This window comes from Canis aureus, chromosome 17 (assembly GCF_053574225.1).
Source record: "Canis aureus isolate CA01 chromosome 17, VMU_Caureus_v.1.0, whole genome shotgun sequence".
Taxonomy (NCBI): Eukaryota; Metazoa; Chordata; class Mammalia; order Carnivora; family Canidae; genus Canis; species Canis aureus.
This window is the reverse complement of record NC_135627.1, coordinates 43,407,478-43,414,165: the sequence shown is the minus strand read 5'-3', so window position 1 is coordinate 43,414,165 and position 6,688 is coordinate 43,407,478. Positions and strand designations below refer to the sequence as shown.

The following is a 6,688-nucleotide window of genomic DNA, read 5'->3' as shown; positions in this document are numbered from 1 at the left end:
ATGTATTAGATTTCTGGAAACTTAATTTGCACACTACTATAATATGCAAGATTTTATGTAAAGTAACCTGGAAGAGGTAATAGAATATAAATCCTAAATAGTATACTATGAGTCACTGAAATTACATATAACTTTTCAACGAAAAGGTTCTTTTTCCAAAATCTATGGCAGTGTTACAATTGATACAGATATTTTTATATTTTTCCTAATTAATATTGCACAGAAATCTGTAATCTGAAACATTCTGAAAACAACTCAAAGTTGGAGTCCTGAATACAGAGTTTTACATAAAAAGCATGTTTTTACAATGAATATATATTTTAGCTGAAAGACCCTGATATACAAATTTAAAGAGAAAACTTAATTGATCACTATTGTTTATTCTAAAGTAAATGATGAATAAAAATACATAATTATATATGTATGTGTACATATAAATATATATGTATAAAACCAAATGATACATTTTATACTAAAAAGCCCTCTGTATTTTTAAAAATACTCATACATCCAAAAGATAGTTTAGATTCACAAAAGCCTTGAGACTGGACACTAAATCCATAAATACAACATATCCAGTGCTTTGATGGCCAGTGCTTAACAGTCTCTGAAATGTCACTGAATTAATAGGTTTTATATTTCCATTCTGTTTTTGAGCAATTTCTCCCAACTTCATTTGACGTCCTGCTTCCTTCTGTTGATAATCATGATATCTTTCAGTAAAACATACCTTCCCTGGGGACTAATCAAAACCCTGATGAAGTCAGGGTGCCAGAGACTGATAAGGGTGTGATGCTTCATCCTCATTGCTAGCCCTGCAGAAATGAGAGTGATGGTACTGAACCTTAAATGAGCTATATCAAGCAATTGTTTTCCAACAGACTCTTCAGAGCACATCTTGTTATAATATTTCTGATGAGATATTCCAGCTTATTAGACAGCCAACTGTTATAGCAGTAATGTGGCCTCATTTAACAATATTAAACCCAAATGGCTATCAATGTTCAGAGCTCCTCTTTGTCACAGTAATAACCTTTATTTCACATTTTAATATTTTCTCAATGGCAATGGCCTAAAGAATTAATTTGGAGTTTCTCTGATAACATACAAAGTTGAATATCTTACTTGTACCCACCAAGATACAGAGAAGGAGAAATATGGTATTGTTAGAAAAGAGAATGAGTCGAATCTAGTATTTGATTCAAAGCTGAAGTATTCACTGTCAAATAATTATTTCTAACTGTGGCATATTGTGATTAAACCAGTTCTGACATTAATTACAAATTTAAAAACATCATTTCTTGGAAATTGTGTAAAAATTTTATCTCAGCTAGATCTAATTTAGCAAATACTCAGAGCACATTGAGTTACCTAAAGCAAATTATGTAAACAAAAAAATTAAAACCAAAAATAAAAGTAAAATAATACAAAAAGGTAGCTACCAAATGTCCAAATAGATAGCAATCTGCCTTTTTCTGTGAAGGAAAAACCATAAACTCTAAATATATCTGTATTATTATTATTTTTTATTTATTTATGATAGTCACAGAGAGAGAGGGAGAGAGAGAGAGAGAGAGAGAGAGAGAGAGAGAGAGAGGCAGAGACACAGGCAGAGGGAGAAGCAGGCTCCATGCAGGGAGCCCGATGTGGGATTCGATCCCGGGTCTCCAGGATCGCGCCCCGGGCCAAAGGCAGGCACCAAACCGCTGCGCCACCCAGGGATCCCCAATATATCTGTATTAAATACATTATAATTCAAGATAAATTTCTTAAGGCATCTTTGTGCATGATGATGCAATAATATCAAATTGTTGCCACCAGTACTAGATAGTTCAATATTCATTAAGCAAATATTACTATTTGGCATTATTTGATAAATGTATGGAAACATAATTCTAAGTTCTCCTTACTGATGACATAACAATAGTCACAAAATATTGAAGCATATTCTACCCAAAAGCTAACATTGATGATGCACAGCAAACAACTACATAATACTGGGAACATTCATGCTGAGCTACAAATTGCATATCCTCTTGGATTAGGTTTGAAGGTTTTATCTGTTACAGATGGCACAACAGTTTGCCTATACGATGTGATAATGATGGTTGAATGCCAGGACCCATTCTGGATAATATATGATGTTTTCACATATAAGCCTCACTTAATTTTCTTAAGGAAATTATTAAGATCTACATTATATAGTTTTCCTAAGTTCACAAAAGCTGATTGCTTGGTTCTAACCCCCATCAATTGATTTCAGGACGTCCCCCCTATTATAATATGCAGCCAAAATAACCATAACAGTAACTCTATCTTCCCTCTAATCCCCATATGCACACTTGTCTCAAATTATTTTATTAATCAATATTTATGAATTTACTTTAAAAGTCACAAAGATAGGGACGCCTGAGTGCCCCAGTGGTTGAGCATCTGCCTTCGGCTCTGGGCATGATCCTGGAGTCCCAGGATCGAGTCCCACATCGGGCTCCCTGCATGGAGCCTGCTTCTCCCTCTGGCTATGTCTCTGCCTTTCTCTCTGTGTCTCTCATGAATAAATAAATAAAATCTTTAAAAAAAAAAGTCACAAAGATGATGACATCTAGACAGAATATATTGACTTATTCAACTGAGTCCCACAGCCCATTCCTTAGCAGCTTTTTTTTTTTTTTTTTCCCTTTGAGATAGGAAACACAGGGAAAGCCCAGCAAGGTCCATTGTATATACGTAAAAGTAGGTGTATGAAGAAGAAATGTGTTTATTTTTATAATTTAGTAAACAAAGTGATTATCGGTATTGAAATTTTTTACAAGTAGTGAATACAATCTCACTTTTTTTTTCCCTTTAACTTCACAAATACTGTTTGCTTCACTGAAACCTGGAAGCAGGGCAAGAGTATGTGAATGTCCAGTAGACTGTACCTCAGAGTGTATGCTGATAGCAGTGACATGGAGCACCAGGGTACTGAGAGCCAGCAGCCCTGTCACCACTGCTCTGGACAATGCTGTCCAGCTGCCCAGGGAACAGAGGGGGATGAAGGTCTCCCTGACTAAGGCCTCGTAGATGCTAAGGAACGCCAGTAGAAGTACTACTGGCTGAAAACTGTGGCACAGGTCATAGCACCTTGTGATCCAGACCTGGGCAGATGAAACGATGTAATGGACCAGACTGATATTGGAGTCATTGCCCATCTGGATATACTTCAGTCAAACTCAAATCTGGGGCTCCAAACCAAAAGGGGATTCAGCAGGACACAATGAGCTTGGTGGTGGGTAGCCCAAGGCAGCAGCCATGATCTCGTACCCCGCCTTGCCTGCATTCCAGGATGTGACAAGGTTTAGGTCTATCAGGTCTATCACATCCACTGTGGCCTTCACAAAATCCCCAATGAAGTCATAGATGCCACCTTTCCTGGTGGGAGAAAAATGGCCAGGAGCAGCATCTTTCGCAGCAGTGTGAAGAGGTGGGTGCCTCTGGCCTGCACATGCTTCCAGAAGGTGTTGTACTCAGGCTGCTGCACTCATAGGTGATGAGATAGGGGAGGTAGTTCCCGAAGTGGAACAGGGTCATGGCATCAGCCGCCCAGACCCATTGGAGCCCTGGTGTCTGGCTTGATTGGCCTGGTGACTGAGCTCAGGCCCAGAGCCCACCCGTCTCCCCTGTGAACCACACAGCTTTCCTCACAGGAGTCATTTAATGTACACTGTTCCATAGGCAAGGCATTCTCATTCCTACCTACAGGAGAGCCCAGACATACTTTGCGGGAATATTTAATCAAATGATTGCCAAATTCTAAAAAAAATCTGTAATAGTCACAGGCTCCTTTAAGATAAATTGAACAATAACAATGTATACAGAAACAAATTTGGACAGATTTAACAAAACATTTTAAAGTTATATAGCATTTTATATTGAAATATGTTATAAGAGTAAATAGTAAAATTATTTTTAAATCTGATCGGGAATCAGAATACTTACAAATTATTAAAATTGGTAGAGTTCCTGATCTACCTCAGTATACTAAATCATGGGTGCAGTCCAGGAATTACATTTGTTTGTAAAGATTTTGTTCATTCCTTTGAAAGAGAATGGGAGAGGCAGAGAGAGAAGCAGACTTTCCTCCGAGCAGGGAACCCAGCTCAGGGCATCCATCTCAGGATCCCAGGATCATGACCTGAGCCCAAGGTAGATGCTTAACCAACTGAGCCACTTAGGTGCCTCCGGGAATTAGATTTTTAAAAACTGCCCTGATTATTCTGATATATCTAGTCCCCTTGAAAGGCATTTAGAAACCACTGAAGTTTCAATTTCTACATTTATATGTAAGAAAATAATTTTATGTTCTTATGTATAAAGTGTCAAATATTTTTCACTATATTAAAAACTTTTAAAAATCATACAAAATTTCTGGATTTTTAACATGGATTATATAGAATGCCTTTAACTTGTCCTTTTTTTTTCTGATTATCTTCCATTTAATTTTTTAAGTTTCTTTAAATTTAAATTTTTAAAACATTTTAAGATTTAAGTTAACATATATAGTATATTATTAGTTTCAGGGGTAGAATCTAGTGATTCTTAGTAATACTCAGTGTTCATTACTTCAAGTGCCCTCCTTAATGCCCATCAGCCAAATATCCCATCTTCTCACCCACCTCCCTTCCAGTAACCCATCTGTTATCTTTTATTGAATTTGTCCTCTCTAGTATAATATATATCACAGTCTCTCTAACTAAATCTTGAAAAGTAAAATCCATGAATTAAATTGTTGGAAAAATAAACTTTATACTATAATTAGAAACTTCTGAAAGGATAGAAAAGCAAATAATTTGGGGTGTGTGAAAGATATATTTAACTTAGATTTTTCATCTGTGTTTGTGTTAGATATCTAAGATACTAATTAATGGATTCTTAGAAATGAAAAATGCTGATATATTCATGTATCTAAAAATTTATGGTGCATATGAGTTTCATTAGCACATGAGGAAAACAAATAAGTGAGTAAAGTATAAAAAAATCATGGATTAATGTAGTCACCTGTCATCAAGGAAAATGATAGGGGTGATATGTTTTACTTCTTAAAAGCATTCTAGAAATGGTAATTAGAAAATTTGGTAATGAGCTAGGTTTTTTTTTTTTTTCCAAATGCACATATTTTGTGTTACTCTTAGTTTGAAAGTGAACAGAGTTATCAATGATAAGAAATCTTATCCAAATGACAGATTATCCCATGTGCAATAAGTAATTAAGTACCTTTTTAGCATTTTAATGTTCCCATGTTGACCTCTGATAAATAATTTCTTTAAAAGAAACCCTTAAAATTCAATTTTATTCCATCTTTCATTATATATTTCCTATTTCATCAGATATTAACCTTGTGGCCTATACAATCATTTTAAATCTTTGAACTTTTTAAACTTCTTATTGTCTAATATTCCAATTATTAAACAAATAGTCACTAAGCATATGTTATATACTTTTTACTGGGATAGATAATGTAGAAACTATCTATAAGGTAATATTTTTAAAGACTCATGAGTGTTCATACATACATTAAACAGAACCCACAGTTAAGAAATTTTTTTTTAAGTAAAACTTACTGGTTCTCACTAGCCAGCACTTATTTTAATGCCAAGAATTATAAAGAATAAGTGAAAACATTATGGCATCACAGAAAGCATTGCCTGTCTTCAATAAAGTAACTGTGAAATAAACATTTGAACCAGAGAGCTTTCTATTGACCCAGATATATAGAATTAATCCTCACAGAATAATATGCTTAGAACTGAGCAGAATATAATGGTGTCAAAAAAAGGAGAAAGAAACAGTAAAGAACATCAATACAAAACTTTATTTTCCTTCAGCTTATGAATTCATACATATGAAAAACAGAGACCACTTTTTTCATGGAATAGGTTCAAGTTTTTGTTATATACCATATAAAATATTTAAAACTACTATTTTGCAGTGCCCCTGGATAATTACGTAGTTGTATAAAGACTATTATTTTATTACAGAATTTAAAATGAACACATCTGTATGATAATGGACAAATATTTGCACAAGATAAAATATAAAAAGAAATCTTTAGTCAGTTTCCAGCTTTACAAATAGAAGATATTTCTCTACTATGTAATTCTTTCAGCACTGAACTGGTTATATAAAATACTCTTTCCTATATTCATTAAGTAAAAAAAGATATCCATGATTGCCCCAATAACTCAGAATATAGGCCTGAATAGCATTTTTTGACTCCAAAGGAATTTGAAAGCACATAGAATTCCCTTTATTCCCATATAAAGCAGTTCATAACAACTCACTGATAGATTTAATTGTTCATGCTCATTAATTTTTTTGATTCCATGTCCTTTCATTTTGTACCTGAAGGACTTCATGGTCTAAAAGCAAGTTGGAAAGTGAAAACATACAACAAAAGTTGTCATTCTCTACAGGAATTAAATGAAGCTTTTTCTCTCTGAAACAAATGTAACAACATGCATTTCTTCATGCAGCTGCCAAGCTGAACTGTGATATGGCCAATTCATTCTTTTCAGCTGTCTTCATGATGGATCCATAGGCTTTGTCCTTTCTAAGCTGGAATTTTTTACCTACTAAAGGTGGACAATTCAGGTAACTCGTATAAAATCTCCCTGTTTACTGACCTAGTTAAATGACACGCTTACCTTTG

The 6,688-nt window shown here is 34.6% G+C and overlaps 1 pseudogene; it reads right to left on the bottom strand.

Moving 5' to 3' along the window:
- Window positions 1-2,771: 2,771 nt before the first annotated feature.
- On the bottom strand, window positions 2,772-3,570 carry LOC144287635 (BOS complex subunit TMEM147 pseudogene; annotated as a pseudogene).
- Window positions 3,571-6,688: the final 3,118 nt, after the last annotated feature.